We start from the raw sequence: 12,739 nt of genomic DNA, 5'->3' as shown, positions 1-12,739 counted from the left end.
TGTGGCAGACGGAGTGTAGGGGAATGAGTAAGTGTACTCACTTTGGCTGACCTACTGAGGTCATTGCAGCACCTCCTGCACTGTATGCAGGTGGGCGATATGTTGGTGGTGCAGGTGACCTCCTCTGCCACCTTGAGCCAGGCCTTCTTGGTGGCAGAGGCAGGCCGCTTCCTCCCGCCCGCCGGGGGGAAGATCTCTGTCCTGCCCCTCCTCCTCACCCATCCAACAAGAGCTGGAGTGAGGCATCATTAACCTGGGAGCAGCCTTTCCCCTGGGCTGCTCCATGCTGTAATTTTTCCTATTTGTTGCAGCATCAGTCAGTGGAGGACTGCCCCTTTAAATAGAGCTCCTCCAGCTGACAGACCTTACTGCGCATGCTTAGCAGCGGGGAACCCAGAACAACAGGTAAGTGGATCCAATCAGCCTGCGATTGCGCACGGAGCAGACTGATTTCACCAGGCGCGTTACCCACGTGCCCAATCGACCCCCCGCCGCGAACCCGCCGCCATGGTAATATCGGGTCCTAAGAGTCTAAACAGGATAGAGGAGCAAAGGGATCTGGGAGTACAGATACACAAATCACAAAGTAGCGACGCAGGTTAATAAGGCCATAAAAAAAAGAAAATCAAGCACTAGGGTTCATTTCTAGAGGGATAGAATTGAAAAGCAAAGAAATTATGTTAAACTGGTATAGAATCTTGGTTAGATCACACTTGGTGTAGAGTGCACAGTAATGGTCTCCATATTATAGAAAGGATATAGAGGCATTAGAGAGGGTGCAAAAAAAATTCACAAAGGTGATATCTGAACTGAGAGGATATCCTTAACATGAAAATGCTGAACAGGTTGGAGCTCTTTTCTCGAGAAAAGGCAGAGGTAGAGATAGAGATCTTTAAGATAACGATAGGGCTTGACGGGGTAGACGTAGAGAAAATATTTCCATTTGTGGGGGAGACCAAAACTAGAGGTCATAAGTATAAAATAGTCGCTAATGAATGTAATAGGGAATTCAGAAGAAATTTCTTTACCCAAAGAGTGGTTAGAATGTTTAAAGAGCTACCACAAGGAGTAGTTGAGCCAAATAGCATAGATGCATTTAAGGGGAAGCTAGATAAACACATGAGAGAGAAAGGAATAGAAGGATATCCGGATAGGGTAGATGAAATAGGGAGGGAGGAGGCTTGTGTGGAGCATGAACGCTGGCATAGACCAGTTGGGCCGACGTAACAGTGGCCAGGGAGAGGGATGGAGTCGATGATGGATAGGAAACAGAGATTGTGGTGGGGACTGAAGACAATGGCTTCGGTCTTTCCAATATTTCATTGGAGGAAATTTCTGCTCATCCAGTACTAGACGTCAGACTGCAGCATGCCAAATCAAAGACAACGGAGGGGTTGAGGGAGGCGGTGGTGAGGTAGAGCTGGGTGTCGTGGAATTTGACACGTTTTCGGATGATGTTGCTGAAGAGCAGCACGTAGATGAGAAATAGGAGGAGGCCAAGGTAGATCATTGGGGGATTGCAGAGATAATGGTCCGGGAGCGGGAACAGAAGCCTTTGTAGGTGATTCTCTGGCTACAACTGGATAGATAGGAATGGAACCAGGCGAGGGCAGTCCCACCCAGATGGACGAGACGTTGGGGGAGGATGTTGTGATCAACCGTGTCAAAGGTTGCAGACAGATCGAGAAGGATGAGGAGGGATACAAAGTTTACCAAGTTCACAGACACATAGCATGTCATTTATGACTTTGATAAGGATCATTTTAGTGCTGTGGCCGGGGCAGAAACCTGATTGAAAGCACAAATTAATTTCTGAGTTTGCCAACTTAAAATATTATGTATGGATTTTACACTGATATCTAAACATGGTGGAACTACAGCTTGTGCTAATTTCTAGACCTGGATAAAGAACATTTAAAGTAGATGGACAGAGACTGCATCTGCAGACTGGAGGAATTGGGAGGGTACCAATAGATGGGGGAATTGGAGGAGGGCAACAGTAAATGGGGGAATTGAGGAAGGGAACCAGTAAATGGGGGAAATTGGGGGAGAGCACCAGGAAATGGGGGAAATTGTGGAAGGGCTCCAGGAAATGGGGGAAATTGGGGGAGGGCACCAGTAAATGGGGGAAATTGGGGGAGGGCACCAGTAAATGGGGGAATTGGGGGAAGGCACCAGTAAATGGGGGAATTGGGGGAAGGCACCAGTAAATGGGGGAATTGCGGGAAGGCACCAGTAAATGGGGGAATTGCGGGAAGGCACCAGTAAATAGGGGAATTGCGGGAAGGCACCAGTAAATGGGGGAATTGCGGGAAGGCACCAGTAAATGAGGGAATTGGGGGAAGGCACCAGTAAATGGGGAAGGCATCAGTAAAAGGGTGAATAGGGGAAGGGCATCAGGAAATGGGGGAATTAAAGGAGGGCACCAGGAAATGGGAGAATTGGGGGAAGCCACCAATATATGGGGGAATTGGTTGAGGGCACCAGTAAATAGGGGAATTAGAGGAGGGCACCAGGAAATGGGGGAATTGGTTGAGGGCACCAGGAAATGGGGGAATTGGGGGAGGGCAATAGGAAATGGGGGAATTGGCAGAGGGCACCAGTAAATGGGGGCATTGGGGGAGGGCACCAATAAATGGGTGAATTATCAGAGGGCATCAGGAAATGGGGGAATTGGGGGAGGGAACCAGTAAATGGGGGAAATTGGGGGAGGACACCAGGAAATGGGAGAATTGGGGGAGGGCACCAGGAAATGGGGGAATTGGAGGAGGGCACCAAGAAATGGAGGAATTCAGGGAGGGCACCAGTAAACGAGGGATTGAGGAGGGCACTAGTAAATGGGGGAAGGCATCAGTAAATGGGAAAATTGGGGGAGGGTACGTTTATGGGGTAATTGGGGGAGAGCACCAGGAAACTGGAGAATTAGAGGAGGAGGACACCAGTAAATGGGTATCAGGGGAAGGCACCCAGTAAATGGGGGAATTAGTGGAGGGCATCGGGAAATGGGAGAATTGGGGGAAGCCACCAATATATGAGGGAATTGGTTGAGGGCACCAGTAAATGGGGGAATTAGAGGAGGGCACCAGGAAATGGGGGAATTAGAGGAAGGCTCCATTATGGAAGAATTGGGAGAGGGTACCACTAAATGGAAGAGGACATGAGTAATTGGGGGAGATGGGGAGCACGTAAATGAGAATTTGTGGAGGGAACCAGTATAGGAGAATTCGAGGAAGGGTCCTGTGAATGGTGGTATTGGGGGAGGGCACCAGTAGATGGGGGAATTGGGAGAGGGCACCATTAAAGGCCATAAAGAAAGCAAACCAAGCATGGGTTCATTTCTAGAGGGATAGAATTGAAAACCAGGGAAGTTATGTTAAACTTGTATTGAACCTTGGTTAGACCACACTTGGAGTATTGTTAACAGTTCTGGTCTCCATATTATAAAAAGGATATAGGTTAGAGGCACTAGAGAAGGTTCAAAAAACATTCACTAGGATGATACCAGAACTGAGAGGTTATACCTATCAGGAAAGATTCAACAGGCTGGGGCTTTTTTCTCTAGAAAAGAGAAGACTGAAGGGTGACCTGATAGAGGTCTTTAAGATTATGAAAAGGTTTGATAGGGTAGACATGGAGAAGATGTTTCCACTTGCGGGGGAGACCAACACTAGGGGCCATAAATATAAGAGTCACTAATAGAGCCAATAGGGGATTCAGGAAAAACTTCTTTACCCAGAGAATGGTTAGAACGTGGAACTCGCTACCACAAGGAGTAGTTGAGGCAAATAGCATAGATGTATTTAAGGAGAAGCTAGATAAACACATGAGGGAGAAAGGAATAGAAGGATATGCTGATAGGGTTAGATGAAGTAGGAAGGGCTGAGTCTCGTGTGAGGCATAAACACCCACATGGACCTGTTGGGCTAAATGGCCTGTTTCTGTGCTGTACATTCTATGTAAATGGAGAATTGGGGGAGGGGACCAATAAATGGGCTCTTTTATCTAGAAAAGACTGAGGTATCCTGATAGAGGTCTTTAAAATTATGAAAGGGTTTGATAGGATAGACATAGAAAAGATGCTTCCACTTGTGGAGGAGTCTAAAACTAGGGGCCATAAATATAAAATAGTCACTAATAAATCCAATAAGAAATTCAGAGAAACTTCTTTACTAAAGAGTGGTTAGAATGTGGAACTCACTGCCATGTGGAATGGTTGAGGCAAATAGCAAAGATGCATTTGAGGGGAAGCTAGACAAGTATATGAGGGATAAAGGAATAGGGTGAGATGAACAAAGGTGGGATGAGGTTCATATGGAGCATAAACACCGGCATAGACCTGTTGGGCCAAATGGCCTGTTTCTGTACTGTAAAATTCTATGTAATTGTGTGTAATAATATAGAAAGGGTTTTTTTTAATGCAATTTTCTTCCCTTCTCTCTCGAAGGTTCTGACTGGTGCTGAGGTGTAATTCCATGGATGCCAGCTGTCCTCTGACAACTTGCCTTTTGTCATACATAAGCCCAGACAGTAAATATCAGGAAGATATTTGACCATTGAGGGCATCACAGCTTAGTCTAAGCCTGCCCTCCCCTGATATCTGCACACATTTAATTTTCGGCACCGGATAGCAATTAGATGTGGGTGTTTTTCTCTGCTGTGGTTGCTGTGGCCACTTTTAATGCAGTGGTTGAAACCTTCCTGGTTTGTCCGCCTCCAGATTAAATCAGGCAGCACATTTACACAGTAAGCCAACAGGGGAGCTTAATTTTTTTTTAAGTTCTTGCTGCATAGTCTTGACACATGAAATGTTATTACTTTGTTACTGCCACCATAACACTACTGTAGACTGTTAAATTTATAATGTAAATAATCTATTTCTAAATGATGGCACACAATATAAGAGGCATCATCATTATTATGATATTGTTCTAACATTGAGTTACATGAACTTCAAACATTATTCAACTAGAATGGTATGTTATAACTGCATGGTATTCCATAAGCCATATTTAAAGTACACTTGTTAAGAACAAGTAATAAAACAGAGTGATTTAAATTAAAGCAATAAAATTTATAAATATCAAAAGTGGTGGTTAAAACAAATGCAGCTTGCCTGTCATTAATCCAACCACATGGCATTTTGTTTACCTCAACAGTCCTGGTCATTTGCATCTGTGATCTGACAAACTGTATGTGTATGGTTTGAAAAATTCATGTTTAAAATTGTCTTTTGCTGTAGTCTTTGAGTAAGAAAGTCTATCAACCCTTGCATTTGTCTTTGTTCTGACTGGAATTTTAGCACTGACACCAAGTTATAATTGAATACTGCTGTTGTCGTGCTGTTCTTTATAGGTGTTGACATCAATGCCAAAAGAAAAACAGGAGGATTATTACAGTGATGTTCTGAGAAGCATTGGTCTGTATGGATGAATGAAGGATCAAGTCACATGCACTCATACAATCAACCATACAATCAGTGCCATTTTGCAAACATACTGCTGTTTGCATTTTAATAAAACAGTGATTTTAATTTTTCTCTTCACAGTAACAATTTTTTTCCAGTCTTCTCCCACTTCCAAATATGGACTCATTCATGCAGAGCTTTGGTTTCACAGGTACTGGCTGCTAAATAACAATCTTCAGGTGTGAGTCTGTTAGAGTGAACAATCTAATTGACCACAGTGGCATCACAGATCAGTCTGATGCTGTTCTCACCTGACATATATCTAAAAGACCATAAGAGATAGGAGCAGGAGTCGGCCATTCGGCTCCTCAAGCCTGCTCCGCCATTCAATCAGATCATGGCTGATCTGATTTTTACCTCAACTCCATTTTCCCGCCTTTTCCCCATATCCTTTGACTCCCTTGCTGATCAAAAATTTGAATACATTCAAGGCTGAGTTAGACAATGATTTAGCCTCCACAGCTTTTTGGGGTAAAGAATTCCAAAGATTCACGACCCTCTGGGAGAGGAAATTCCTCCTCATTTCCGTCTTAAACGGGCGACCCCTTATTCTGAGACTATGCCCCCTAGTTTTAGATTCCTCCATGAGGGGTAACATCCTCTCAGCATCTACCCTATCGAGTCCCCTCAGAATCTTGTATGTTTCAATAAGGTCTCCTCTCATTCTTCTAAACTCCAATGAGTGTAGACCCAACCTGTTCAATCTTTCCTCATAAGACAACCCTTCCATACCCGGAATCAACCTCGTGAACCTTCTCTGAACTGCCTCCAATGCAAGTATGTCCTTCCTTAAATAAGGGCACCAGAACTGTACGCAGTACTCCAGGTGTGGTCTCACCAGCACCCTGTACAGTTGTAGCATGACTTCCCTGCTTTTATAATCCATCCCCCTAGAAATAAAGGCCAATATTCCATTTGCCTTCCGGATTACCTGCTGCACCTGTATGTTGACTTTTTGTGTTTCATGTACGAGGACACCCAGATCCCTCTGTACCGCAGCATTTTGTAGTATTTCTCCATTCAAATAATATTTTGCTTTTTTATTTTTCCTCCCAAAGTGGATGACTTCACATTTTCCCACATTATATTCCATCTGCCAAATTTTTGCCCATTGGCTTAACCTGTCAATATCCCTTTGCAGACACTTTGTGTCCTCATCGCAACTTGCTGGTCCATGGTCACTGCTTGATCAACACCAGAAACCATGGACACTGAGGCCAATTTTAGCAGAAAACCGCTTCCTCGACTGAGATCAGCTAACTCAGCCAGCCTGGGGTTTGAACCAGCGAGCATGCTCTGTTTAATTCAACATCACACTGCATAATTGACAACTACATTACCCAATCAGGAGAGATAATAAGAATGAATATCCGTGTGGGTTCTCCCTCGTCTACCATAATGTAGATTTCCCGAGGTTTCTGCGACTATTCCTTAACTTTAATTAGGGGGACGTTATAGACAAGTCCAATCCTGTTCTCGCCCAACATCCAGGCATATGCATGTTCAGCAGAGGTCACTGGATAGTCATCAGCAACAGGAAACTAGGCTGATTTTGTTTTTCACTCGCTAGATTAGGGGTCAATCAAAAATTACAGCAAGACTTTTGCTACCCTGGATCAAACCATGGATTGCCTTGGTTTCAATGCGTCAGTGCTACTTTGGATGGTACACTGGCTAAATGAACCATTGTGATAGTGCCGAGAAGGAAAGGACTTGCATTTATATAATGCCTTATCATACCTCTCAGTCCCAAAGTGCTTTATCTATATTACTTTATTGAAGTGCAGTCGTAAGAACATATGAAATAGGAGCAGGTGTAGGCCATTCAATACGATCATGGCTGATCTACCTCAACTCCACTTTCCTGCCCGATCTGCATATCCCTTGATTCCCCTACAGTCCAAAAATCTATCTATCTCAGTATGGAATATACACAAGAACGTAAGAATATTAGAAATAGGAGCAGGTGTAGGCCATCCGGCCCCTTGAGCTAGCTCCGCCATTCAACAAGCTCATGGCTGATAGAACCATAGAACAGATACAGCACAGAAGGGGGCCATTTGGCCCATCGTGTCCGCCCCGGCTCGAAGAACAACCGGGTGCCCATTCAAATCCCACCTTCCAACACCCAGTCCGTAGCCCTGCAGCTTACAGCACTTTAGGTGCCGGTCCAGGTTATTTTTAAAAGAGTTGAGGGTCCCTGCCTCTACACCAATTTGAACAGCGAAATCCATACACCCACCACCCTCTGGGTAAAAAAGTTTTTCCTCATGTCCCCTCTAATCCTTCCGCCAATCAGCTTAAATCTATGTCCTCTAGTTCTTGAACTCTCTGCTAGGGGAAACAGGTACTTCCTGTCTACTCTATCTGGGCCCCTCATAATTTTGTACACCTCAATCAAGTCTCCCCTCAGCCTCCTCTGCTCCAAGGAAAACAACCCCAGCCTATCCAATCTCTCCTCGTAGCTGCAATTTTCAAGCCCTGGCAACATTCTTGTAAATCTTCTCTGCAACCTCTCCAGAGCAATTACGTCCTTCCTGTAATGTGGTGACCAGAACTGCACACAATACTCCAGCTGTGGCCTTACCAGCATTTTATACGGTTCCATCATTACATCCCTGCTTTTGTATTCTATACCTCGGCTAATAACGGACAGCATTCCGTATGCCTTCTTCACAACCTTATCTACCTGTACTGCCACCTTCAGGGACTTGTGCACATGCACTCCAAGGTCTCTCACTTCCTCTACCCCTCTCAATATATTCCCGTTTACTGCATATTCCCTTTTACTGTTTGCCCTGCCTAAGTGCATTACCTCACACTTCTCTGGGTTGAACTCCATTTGCCACTTTTCCGCCCACTCCACCAACCCATTGATATCTTCTTGGAGTTTACAGCTATCCTCTTCACTTTCGACTACAGGGCCGATTTTTGTGTCGTCTGCAAGTTTGCCAATCATGCCCCCTACATTCAAGTCCAAATCATTAATATATACTACAAACAGCAAGGGACCCAACACTGAGCCCTGTGGCACACCACTGGAAACGGATTTCCATTCGCAAAGACATCCATCGACTTTTACCCTTTGTTTCCTGTTACTGAGCCAATTTTGGATCCAATTCGCCACATTTCCCTGTATCCCATGGGCTTTTACCTTTCTGACCAGTCTGCCATGTGGGACCTTGTCAAATGCCTTACTGAAATCCATGTGGATAACATCCACTGCACTACCCTCATCAATCCTCCTTGTCACTTCCTCAAAGAATTTAATCAGATTTGTAAGGCATGACCTTCCCTGAACAAATCCATGCTGACTATCCCTGATCAAACCATGCCTTTCCAAGTGACAGTTTATCCTATCTCTCAGTATTGATTCTAATAGTTTGCCCACCACTGAGGTAAGACTGACCGGCCTATAATTGTTCGGCCTTTCCCTCGCACCCTTTTTAAACAATGGTACTACGTTTGCAGTCTTTCAGTCCTCCGGTACTTCCCCTGTATCAAGTGAGGATTGGGAAATGATCCTCAGAGCATCCGCTATTTCCTCCCTGGCTTCCGTCAATAGCCTAGGAAACAATCCATCCCTCCCTGGTGACTTATCAACTTTCAAGGATTCCAGTCCCTCTAGTACTTCCTCTCTCCTTAGGTTTACCTTATCCAATATTTCACACCTCTCCTCTTTAACTACTACATCCGGATCATCCCTTGCCTTTGTGAATACGGAGACAAAATATTCATTTAAAACCCTATCCACATCCTCTGCTTCTACACACAAGTTACCCTGATCATCCCTGATGGGTCCCACCTTCTCCTTAGCTATCCTCTTGTTCTTAATGCACTGACAAAACATCTTTAGGTTTTCTTTAATCTTATTAGCTAATATTTTTTCATGCCATCTCTTTGCTCTCCTTATTTCCTTTTCTACGTTATCCCTGTACTTTCTATACTCCTCGAGGCTTTCTGCAGTATTTAGTTTTCTGTGACAGTCATAAGCTTTCTTTTTCTGCTTTATCTTGCCCCGTATACTTCTAGACAACCAGGGGGCTCTAGATTTGGCAGTGCCACCCTTTTTCTTTGAGGGGACTTGTCTGCATTGTACCTGTAGAATTTCACTTTTTAGTGCCTCCCACTGGCTTGCCACTGATTTCTCCTCAAATAGTTGTGTCCAGTCCACTTCTGCCAAATCACCTCTTAGTTCTGTAAAATTTGCCTTCCCCCAATTTAAAACGTTTACTCCTGATTTAACTCTGTCCTTTTCCCTAATAATGCCAAAACTAACTGAATTGTGGTCACTATCCCCAATTTGGTCACCCCCTGTCACTTCACCCACTTGCCCATCTTCATTTCCCAGGACTAAATCTAGAATTGCATCCCCTCTTGTTGGGCTTGTCACGTACTGGCTAAAAAAGTTCTCCTGGACACCAATCAAGAATTTTGCGCCCTCTTGTGCCCCCCCACACTGTTTGAATCCCAGTTGATGTTAGAGTAGTTGAAGTTCCCTACTATTACTGCCCTCTTATTTTTGCACTCAGAAATTTGCATACATATATGTTCTTCTATCTCCCTTTCGTTATTCGGGGTTCTATAGTACACTCCTAGTAGTGTGACTGCCCCTTTTTTATTTCTTAGCTCAACCGATTTGGCCTCGATTGATGATCCATTTAGCATATCATCCCTTCTCACAACTGTAATTGATTCTTTAACCAATAATGCTACCCCTCCTCCTTTTTTATCACCCACTCTATCCTGCCTGAAAACTCTATATCTAGCGTTTTTGAGCTGCCAATTATCCCCCTTTTTAAGTCAGGTTTCCGATAAAGCAATGATATCATGCTGCCATGTGTCTATCTGTGCCTTTCGCTCATCTGCTTTGTTTGTAATACTCCTTGCATTGAAGTATATACCCTTGAACCCCGTCAAATTCCTGCACTGAACACTATTTAACCTTTACTTCTTTTGCCTTTCTGAGTCGCTAACTACGTCACTAACTGCTTTTCTATTTCCCGTTTCCTGGTCTGAATTTGTCCAATCTGTACCTGCCCTTTGATTCCCATCCCCCTGCCATACTAGTTTAAACCCTCCCCCAACAGAACTAGCAAATGCCCCCGTGAGGATATTGGTCCCGGTTCTGCTTGGATGCAATCCGTCCAGCTACTACAAGTCCCACCTTTCCCAGAATTGGTCCCAATGCCTCAGGAATTTAAACCCCTCCCTCCTACAACATCTCTCAAGCTTCTACACTACGCCATTTTCCTGCACTAACCCCATATCCCTTGATGCCTTTAATATCTAGAAATCTATCGATTTCTGTTTTGAATGTACTCAAAGACTGAGCCTCCACAACCCTTTGGGGTAGAGAATTCCAAAGATTCACCACCCTGAGTGAAGAGATTTCTCCTCATCTCAGTCCTAAATGGCATACCCCATATTCTGAGACTGTGACCCCTGATTCTAGACTCCTCAGCCAGGGGAAACATCCTCCTTGCTTCTACCCTGTCGAGCCCTGTAAGAATTTTGTATGTTTCAACGAGATCACCTCTCATTCTTCTAAACTCTAGAGAATACAGGCCCAGTCTACTCAATCTCTCCTCATACAACAATCCCGCCATCCCAGGAATCAGTCTGGTGAACCTTTGCTGCACTCCCTCAATGGCAAGTATATCCTTTCTTAGGTAAGGAGACCAAAATTGTACACAGTACTCCAGATGCAGTCTCACCATGGCCCTATATAATTGCAGTAAGACATCTTTACTCCTGTACTCAAATCCTCTTGTAATAAAGGCCAACATACCATTTGCCTTCCTAATTGCTTGCTGCTCCTGCATGTCAACGACTGAGCATCTACAGCCCTCCGGGTAGAGAATTCCAAAGATTCACCATCCTGAGTGAATAAATTCCTCCTCGTCTCAGTCCTAAATCGCCCACCCCTTATCTTGGGACTATGCCCCACGTTCTAGACCCTCCAGTCAAGGGAAACAGCCTCTCCGCATCTACCCTCTCAAGCCACCTAAGAATTTTAAATGTTTCAATGAGATCACCTCTCACTCTTCTAAACTCCAGAGAATATAGGCCCATTCTACTCATAGGACAAACCTCTCATCCCAGGAATCAACCTGGTGAACCTTCATTGCACTGTCTCTAAGGCAAGTACATCCTTCCGAAGGGAAGGAGACCAAAACTGAACACAGTACTCCAGGTGTGGTCGCACCAAAGCCCTGTACAATTGCAGCAAGACTTCCTTACTCCAACCCCCTTGCAGTAAAGGCCATTTGCCTTCCTAATTGCTTGCTGTACCTGCATGTTAACTTCGTGTGTTTCATGGACAAGGACACCCAAATCTCTCTGAACACCAACATTTAATAGTTTCTTACCATTTAAAAAATATTCTGCTTTTCTATTTTTCCTATCAAAGTGAATAACCTCACATTTCCCTACATTATACTCCATCTGCCACCTTCTTGCCCACTCACTTAACCTGTCTATATCCCTTTGCTGACTCTTTGTATTCTCCTCACAGTTTACTTTCCCACCTACCTTTGTATCATCAGCAAACTTGGATACATTACACTTGGTGCCTTCATCTAAGTCATTAATATAGATTGTAAATAGCTGAGGCCCAAGCACCGATCCTTACGGCACCCCACTAGCTACAGCCTGCCAACCTGAAAATGACCCGTTTATCCCTACTCTCTTTTCTGACCGTTAACCAAGCGTCCATCCATGCTAATATATTACCCTCAACCCCATGAGCCCTTATCTTGTGTAACGACCTTTTGCGTGGCACCTTATCGAATGCTTTTTGAAAATCTAAATATACGATGTCCACTCATTACCTTTTATCTACCCTGCTAGTTATATCCTCAATGAACTCCAATAGATTTGTCAAATACGATTTCCCTTTCATACAACCATGTTGACTCTGCCTAATCATATTATGATTTTCTAAGTGCCCTGTTACGACTTCCTTAATAATGGATTCCAGCATTTTCCCGATGACTGATGTCAGGCCAACTGGCCTGTAGTTGCCTCCCTCCTTTCTTGAATAGCGGTTACATTTGCTACCGCTCCAGAATCTAGGGAATTTTGGAAGATCACAACCAATGCATCCACCTGTTTTAGAACCCTAGGATGAACCCCTCAGGTCCATTGGATTTGTCGGCTTTTTGTCCCTTTAATTTCTCGAGTACTTTTTCTTTACTAATATTAATTACTTTAACTTCTCACTCTCATTAGATCCTTGGTTCCCCACTATTCTGATACGCTTTTTGTGTCTTC

This window comes from Heptranchias perlo, chromosome 14 (genome assembly GCF_035084215.1).
Source record: "Heptranchias perlo isolate sHepPer1 chromosome 14, sHepPer1.hap1, whole genome shotgun sequence".
Taxonomy (NCBI): Eukaryota; Metazoa; Chordata; class Chondrichthyes; order Hexanchiformes; family Hexanchidae; genus Heptranchias; species Heptranchias perlo.
Note: the sequence above shows the minus strand (reverse complement) of the source record.